This window comes from Hordeum vulgare, chromosome 5H (assembly GCF_904849725.1).
Source record: "Hordeum vulgare subsp. vulgare chromosome 5H, MorexV3_pseudomolecules_assembly, whole genome shotgun sequence".
Lineage (NCBI taxonomy): Eukaryota > Viridiplantae > Streptophyta > Magnoliopsida > Poales > Poaceae > Hordeum > Hordeum vulgare.
Genome location: NC_058522.1, coordinates 17,251,266 through 17,258,462, shown reverse-complemented (window position 1 = coordinate 17,258,462; position 7,197 = coordinate 17,251,266).

Sequence of the window (7,197 nt, the reverse complement as noted above, 5' to 3'; positions counted from 1 at the left end):
TGATGATGCGACAAATTAAAATACCCACATGACGAAAACGGAAAGGAAAGGGGAATCTTCTGGAACATCGGCATCAGGCTGTCACATTTTCGGAAAGCCGTGCCCGCGGTTATGTGGCAACGTGGAAACTTTGTTTAACACTGGTTCTAGATAACTTGAAGTTAACTTAACTAAAACTTTCCAACTGTGTGCGTAACCGTGGATGTCTCTTTCTTGAGTTCCTTCTTCGATCGAGGACACGGTGGGGTTATGTTTGACGTAAGTAGGTGTTCAGGATCACTCATTTGATCATCAGTAGTTCACGTCCGCTGTGCGTAGATCCTCCCCCTCTTTATTTCTTGTAGTCTTAAGTTAGCCACTAAATAAATGCTTAGTCGTGTGCTGCAGCCTCACCACTTAACCTTACCTCACCCATTAAGCTTTGCTAGTCTTGTTACCTTTGGAAATGAGATTGCTGAGTCCCCTGTGGCTCATAGATTACTACAACACCAGTTGCAGGTACAGGTAAAGGTTACTTGATGCGAGCACATTGATTGTTCATTTGGAGTTGCTTCTTCTTCTTCGTCGTCATCGGTCTAGGATGGTGCTACGGCAACACAAAACAGGGCCAAAGATTGACACGTTGATGGAGGCTGGGCTTGTGTTGTTTTTTCCCTTGAAGAGGAAAGGGTGGTGCAGCACAGGAGCAGTAAGTATTTCCCTCAGTTTGAGAACCAAGGTATCAATCCAGTAGGAGAATCTCGTCAAGTCCAGAGTACCTGCGCAAACACAAAAGAGCTTGCACCCAATGCTATAAAGGGGTTGTCAATCCCTTCAAGATTGATTGCAAAGTGAGATCTGAAGACGAAAGGGGAACGAAGAAAAAGAGTAAAGCTGAAAATATGGTGTGGAGTAGACCCGGGGGCCATAGTGTTCACTAGAGGCTTCTCTCAAAATAGCAAATATTACGGTGGGTGAACAAATTACTGTCGAGCAATTGATAGAACCGCGCAAAGTCATGACGATATCTAAGGAAATGATCATACATATAGGCATCACGTCCGAGACAAGTAGACCGATACTTTCTGCATCTACTATTATTACTCCACACATCGACCGCTATCCAGCATGCATCTAGTGTATTGAGTTCATGACGAACAGAGTAACGCCTTAAGCAAGATGACATGATGTAGAGGGATAAACTCAAACCAATGATGAAAACCCCATCTTTTTACCCTTGATGGCAACAACATGATGCGTGCCTCGCTACCCCTTCTGTCACTGGGTGAGGTCACCGCACGGTATGAACCCAAAACCAAGCACTTCTCCCATTGCAAGAATCATAGATCAAGCTGGCCAAAAAAATCCACAACTCGAAGAGAATTACAAGGATCTGAAATCATGCATATAAGAGATCAGAAGAAACTCAAATAAGATTCATATATAATCTGATCATAAATCCACAATTCATCGAATCTTGACAAACAGACCGCAAAAGAAGATTACATCGGATAGATCTCCATGAAGATCATGGAGAACTTTGTATTGAAGATCCAAGAGAGAGAAGAAGCCATCTAGCTACTAGCTATGGACCCGTAGGTCTATGGTGAACTACTCATGCATCATTGGAGAGGTCATGGAGTTGATGAAGAAGCCCTCTGTATTCGAATCCCCCCTCCGACAGGGCACCAGAACGTGCCCCAGATGGGATCTTGCGGAGACAGAAGCTTGCGGCGGCGGAAAAGTACTTTCGATGATCTCCTGATTTTTTCTGGGATTTTAGGGAATATATAGGTGGAAGATCTAGGGCAGAGGTGGCATAGGGAGCCCAAAAGCCTGGGAGGCACGGCCCCCCTGGCCGCGGCTAGGGGGCTTGTGGGATCCCTGGTGCCCCCTTGCCCTGATTCTCAGGCTTCCCGATCTTGTTCTTTTTCGGAAAAAATCTTTTTGGAAGTTTCGTTCCGTTTGGACTCCGTTTAAAATCCTCCTCTGAAAGGGGTCAAAAACATGGAAAAAACAGGAACTGGCACTTGGCACTGAGTTAATAAGTTAGTCGCAAAAAAGATATAAAAGGCATACAAAACATCCAAAGTTTGACAAGATAATAGCATGAAACCATCAAAAATTATAGATACGTTGGAGACGTATCAAGCATCCCCAATCTTAACTCATGCTCGTCCTCGAGTAGGGAAGTGATAAAGACTGAATTTTTTATGTGGAATGCTACCTAGCATAGTTGTCCTTTGTAACTTCTTTCATGTGACATGAATGTTCAGATCCGTAACATTCAAAACAATAGTTTGCTATTGACATGAAAACAATAATACTTCAAGCAAACTAGCAAGGTAATCATGAACTTTCAAAATAACAAGGCCAAGGAAAGTTATCCCTATAAAATCATATAGTCTGGCTATGCTCCATCATCCTCACACTACTAATGTAAATCATGCACAACCCCGGTATTGGCCAAGTAATTGTTTTCGCACTCTTACTTTCTCAAACTTTTTATAACTATCATGCAATACATGAGCGTGAGCCATGGATATAGCACTATAGGTGGAATAGAGTGTGGTGGTGGTTGTGACACAAAAAGGAGGAGATGGTCACATTGACTCGGCGTATCAAAGGGCTATGGAGATGCCCATTAATAGATATCAATGTGAATGAGTAGGGATTGCCATACAAAGGATGCACTAGAGCTATAAGTATGTGAAAGCTCAAAAGGAGAACTAGTGGGTGTGCATCCAACTTGCTTGCTCACGAAGACCTAGGGCAATTTTGAGGAAGCCCATCATTGGAATATACAAGCCAATTTATATAATAAAGATTCCCACTAGCATATGGTGGTGACGAAACGAGAGGCTCTCAATCATGAAGAACATGGTGCTATTATGAAGCACAAGTGTGGAAAACAAATAGTAGCATTGTCCCTTCTCTCCTTTTCTCTTTTTTATTTTATTTTTTATGGGCTCTTGGACCTCTTTTATTTATTTATTTTTATTTGGGCTCTTTGGCCTCTTCTCTTTTTTTTCCTCACATGGGACAATGCTCTAATAATGATGATCATCACACTTTTATTTACTCAGAGCTCAAAGCTTAGAACGATGATGACTCTCTAGGAAGTGCCTCCGGCAGTGTACCGGGATGTGCAACGATCTAGCTTACGATCATGCAATGGCAATATGAGAGTGACGGCACAAGTCATGAGACAGAACGGTGGGAGTTGCATGGCAATATATCTCGGGATGGCTATGAAAATGCCATAGTAGGTAGGTATGGTGGCTGTTTTGAGGAAGGCATATGGTGGGTTTGTGTACCGACGAGAATTGCGCGGCACTAGAGAGGCTAGCAATGGTGGAAGGTGAAAGTGCATCTATACCATGGACTCACTTTAGTCATCAAGAACTCATATACTTGTTGCGAAAGTTTTTATTAGTAATCGAAACAAAGTGCTAAACGGATACTCCTAGGGGAAGGGTTGGTAGGTGTTAACCATCGCGCGATCTCGACCTCAACACAAAGGATGACAATCAATAGATAAATTATGCTCCGACTTCCTAACATAGCGGTTCACCATACGTGCATGTTACGGGAATCACTAACTTCAACACAAGTATTTCTAGATTCACAACACCCTACTAACATAACTCTTAATATTACCAAATCCACGTCTCAAAACTAATTGAGAGGAATCAAGAATTCTCTTTCTACTCAATGCACATGAAGATGGAGGTTTTTGTATCCTATTTGGGTACCTATCACCTTTGGGACTACTTTCATAGCATAAGCCAACTATCAAGTCACGCACCGCCGTGCTCTAAAAGATCTAAGTGAAGCACATAGAGCAAAATTGTCTAGCTCAAAAGATATAAGTGAAGCACAATGAGCTTTCTAGCAAAATCATGATGAGTGCATGTCTCTCTCAAAAGGTGTACAACAAGGATGATTGTGACACAACAAAAAGAAAAGACTCCTACGATACAAGACGCTCCAAGAAAAACACATATCATGTGGTGAATAAAAATATAGCTCCAAGTAATGTTACCGATGGATTGAAGACGAAAGAGGGGATGCCTTCCCGGGGCATCCCCAAGCTTAGGCTTTTTGGTGTCCTTAAATTTGGCTTGGGATGCCTTGGTCATCCCCAAGCTTGAGCTCTTTCCACTCTTTATCCCTTTGTCCATGAGAACATCACCCAAAACTTGAAACCTTCACAACACAAAACTTAAAAATAAACTCGTGATATCATTATCACAAGAAAACAAACTACCACCTCTTTAGGTACTGTAGAAATCTTGATTTCTATTTATATTGGTGTTAGGTTACTGTATTCTCACTCACTTTCCCATGGCTAATACCCCCCCCCCCCGATACTATCCATAGTTTCATCAAAACAAGCAACCAACACAACAAAAAACAGAATCTGTCAAAAACACACCAGTCTGTACCAATCTGTATACTTTGTATACTTCTTGGACCTCACAAATTCTGAAAAATTACGACAGACTGGGAAAAAGGCATATCAACCAGCAGCAAAAAGAATAAACTCAAAATCTCTTTCTTAATAAAAATGAAAAATAATTTCGTGAGCAAAAAGTTTCTGTCTTTTTCCCGCAGGATCAAACAACCATCACCAAACTAGTCATAAAGGTTTTACTTGGCTCCAACACAAAAAGAAACACAAAAAACACAATCATAAAAGAATTATGATGGTGTGGACACAACAAAACAGGAAGCAAAAAGCAAAGATAAATTCATTGGGTTGCCTCCCAACAAGCGCTATTGTTTAACGCCCTTAGCTAGGCATTGATAATTCAATGATGCTCACATAAAAGATAGCAATCGGACACAAAGAAAGCATCATGAAACATGTGATAAACATATCTAAGTCTAACATAATTCCTATGCATAGGCATTTTATAGGAAAACAAATTATCAAGACAACCAATAACTACCATATGCAAGGAAGAAGAAAGAGACAATATCAATCTCAACAAAACGAGAGGTAATTTAGTGATATGAAAGTTTCTACCACAATAGTTTCCTCTCTCATAACAATTGCATGTGGGATCGTAATCAAATTCAATAATATAGATATCACAAAGGATATTCTTTTCATGATCCATATGCATGAAAAGTTGACGCTCTTCAAAAATAGTGGGATTATCATCAACTAAAGTCATGACATCTCCAAACCCACTTTCAATATTATTGCAAATATCATATTCATCATGAGGCTTAAACAAACTTTCAAGATCATAAGAAAAATCATTACCCCAATCATGATCATTGCAACAAGTAGTGGACATAGAAAAACTAGCATCCCCAAGCTTAGGGTTTTGCATATTTTTAGCATGATTGACACTAACAGGATTTATAGTGAAACCATTGCAATCATGCTTTTCATTCAAGGAGCCCTCGTGAATCACTTCATAAATTTCCTCATCACGATTTTCAGATTCACGCATCTCAAGCAAAACTCCATAGAGAAAGTCAAGTGCACTCAACTCACTAGCAATTGGATCAACATAATTGGATCTCTTAAAGAGATTAGCAAGTGGATGAGGATCCATATCAATAGATTTTCAGCAAGCGAAGATGCAAGCATATTGAAGGCACATAGCACACAAGCAAAGGAAAGGCAAACGAAAAAGGCAAAGGAAAAAGGAAAATATTTTTTTGTAAATTTTTGTTTTTCAGAAGTGGGGGAGAGCAAAACGAGAGGCAAAAAAGTAAATGCAAGAGATGAGTTTGCGACACTTACTTGGATGAGTTCTTGACTTGATCCTCCCCGGCAACGGTGCCAGAAATTCTTCTGCTACGGCAACAGACAATAGGGCCAGAGATTGACACGTTGACGGAGGCTGGGCTTGCGTTGGTTTTTCCCTTGAAGAGGAAAGGGTGGTGCAGCACAGGAGCAGTAAGTATTTTCCTCAGTTTGAGAACCAAGGTATCAATCCAGTAGGAGAATCTCGTCAAGTCTAGAGTACCTGCGCAAACACAAAAGAGCTTGCACCCAACGCTATAAAGGGATTGTCAATCCCTTCAAGATTGATTGAAAAGTGAGATCTGAAAGCGGAAAGTGCAACGAAGAAAAAGAGTAAGGCTGAAAATATGGTGTGGAGTAGACCCGGGGGCCATAGTGTTCACTAGAGGCTTCTCATAAAATAGCAAATATTACGGTGGGTGAACAAATTACCGTCGAGCAATTGATAGAACCGCGCAAAGTCATGACGATATCTAAGGCACTGATCGTACATATAGGCATCACGTCCGAGAAAGTAGACCGATACTTTCTGCATCTACTACTATTAATCCACACATCGGTCGCTATCCAGCATGCATCTAGTGTATTGTGTTCATGACAAACAGAGTAACGCCTTAAGCAAGATGACATGATGTAGAGGGATAAACTCAAACCAATGATGAAAACCCCATCTTTTTACCCTTGATGGCAACAACACGATGCGTGCCTCGCTACCCCTTTTGTCACTGGGTGAGGTCACCGCATGGTATGAACCCAAAACCAAGCACTTCTCCCATTGCAAGAATCATAGATCAAGCTGGCCAAACAAAACCCACAACTCGAAGAGAATTAAAAGGATATGAAATCAAGCATATAAGAGATCAAAAGAAACTCAAATAAGATTCATAGATAATCTGATCATAAATCCACAATTCATCGGATCTCGACAAACACACCGCTAAAGAAGATTACATCGGATAGATCTCCATTAAGATCATGGAGAACTTTGTATTGAAGATCCAAGAGAGAGAAGAAGCCATCTAGCTACTAGCTATGGACCCATAGGTCTATGGTGAACTACTCACGCATCATCGGAGAGGTCATGGTGTTGATGAAGAAGCCCTCCGTATCCGAATCCCCCCTCTGGCAGGGCACCAAAACGTGCCCCGGATGGGATCTTGCGGAGACAGAGGCGAAAGACCTAGGGCGGAGGTGGCCCAGGGAGCCCACAAGCCTGGGAGGCACGGGCCCTCCTGCCACGGATAGGGTGCTTGTGGGGTCCCTGGTGGCCCCTGCCCTGATTCTCAGCCTTCCCGATCTTCTTTTGTTTTGGAAAAAATCTTTTTGGAAGTTTCGTTCCATTTGGACTCCGTTTAAAATCCTCCTGTGAAAGGGGTCAAAAACATGGAAAACACAGGAACTGGCACTTGGCACTGAGTTAATAAGTTAGTCCCAAAAAAGATATAAAAGGC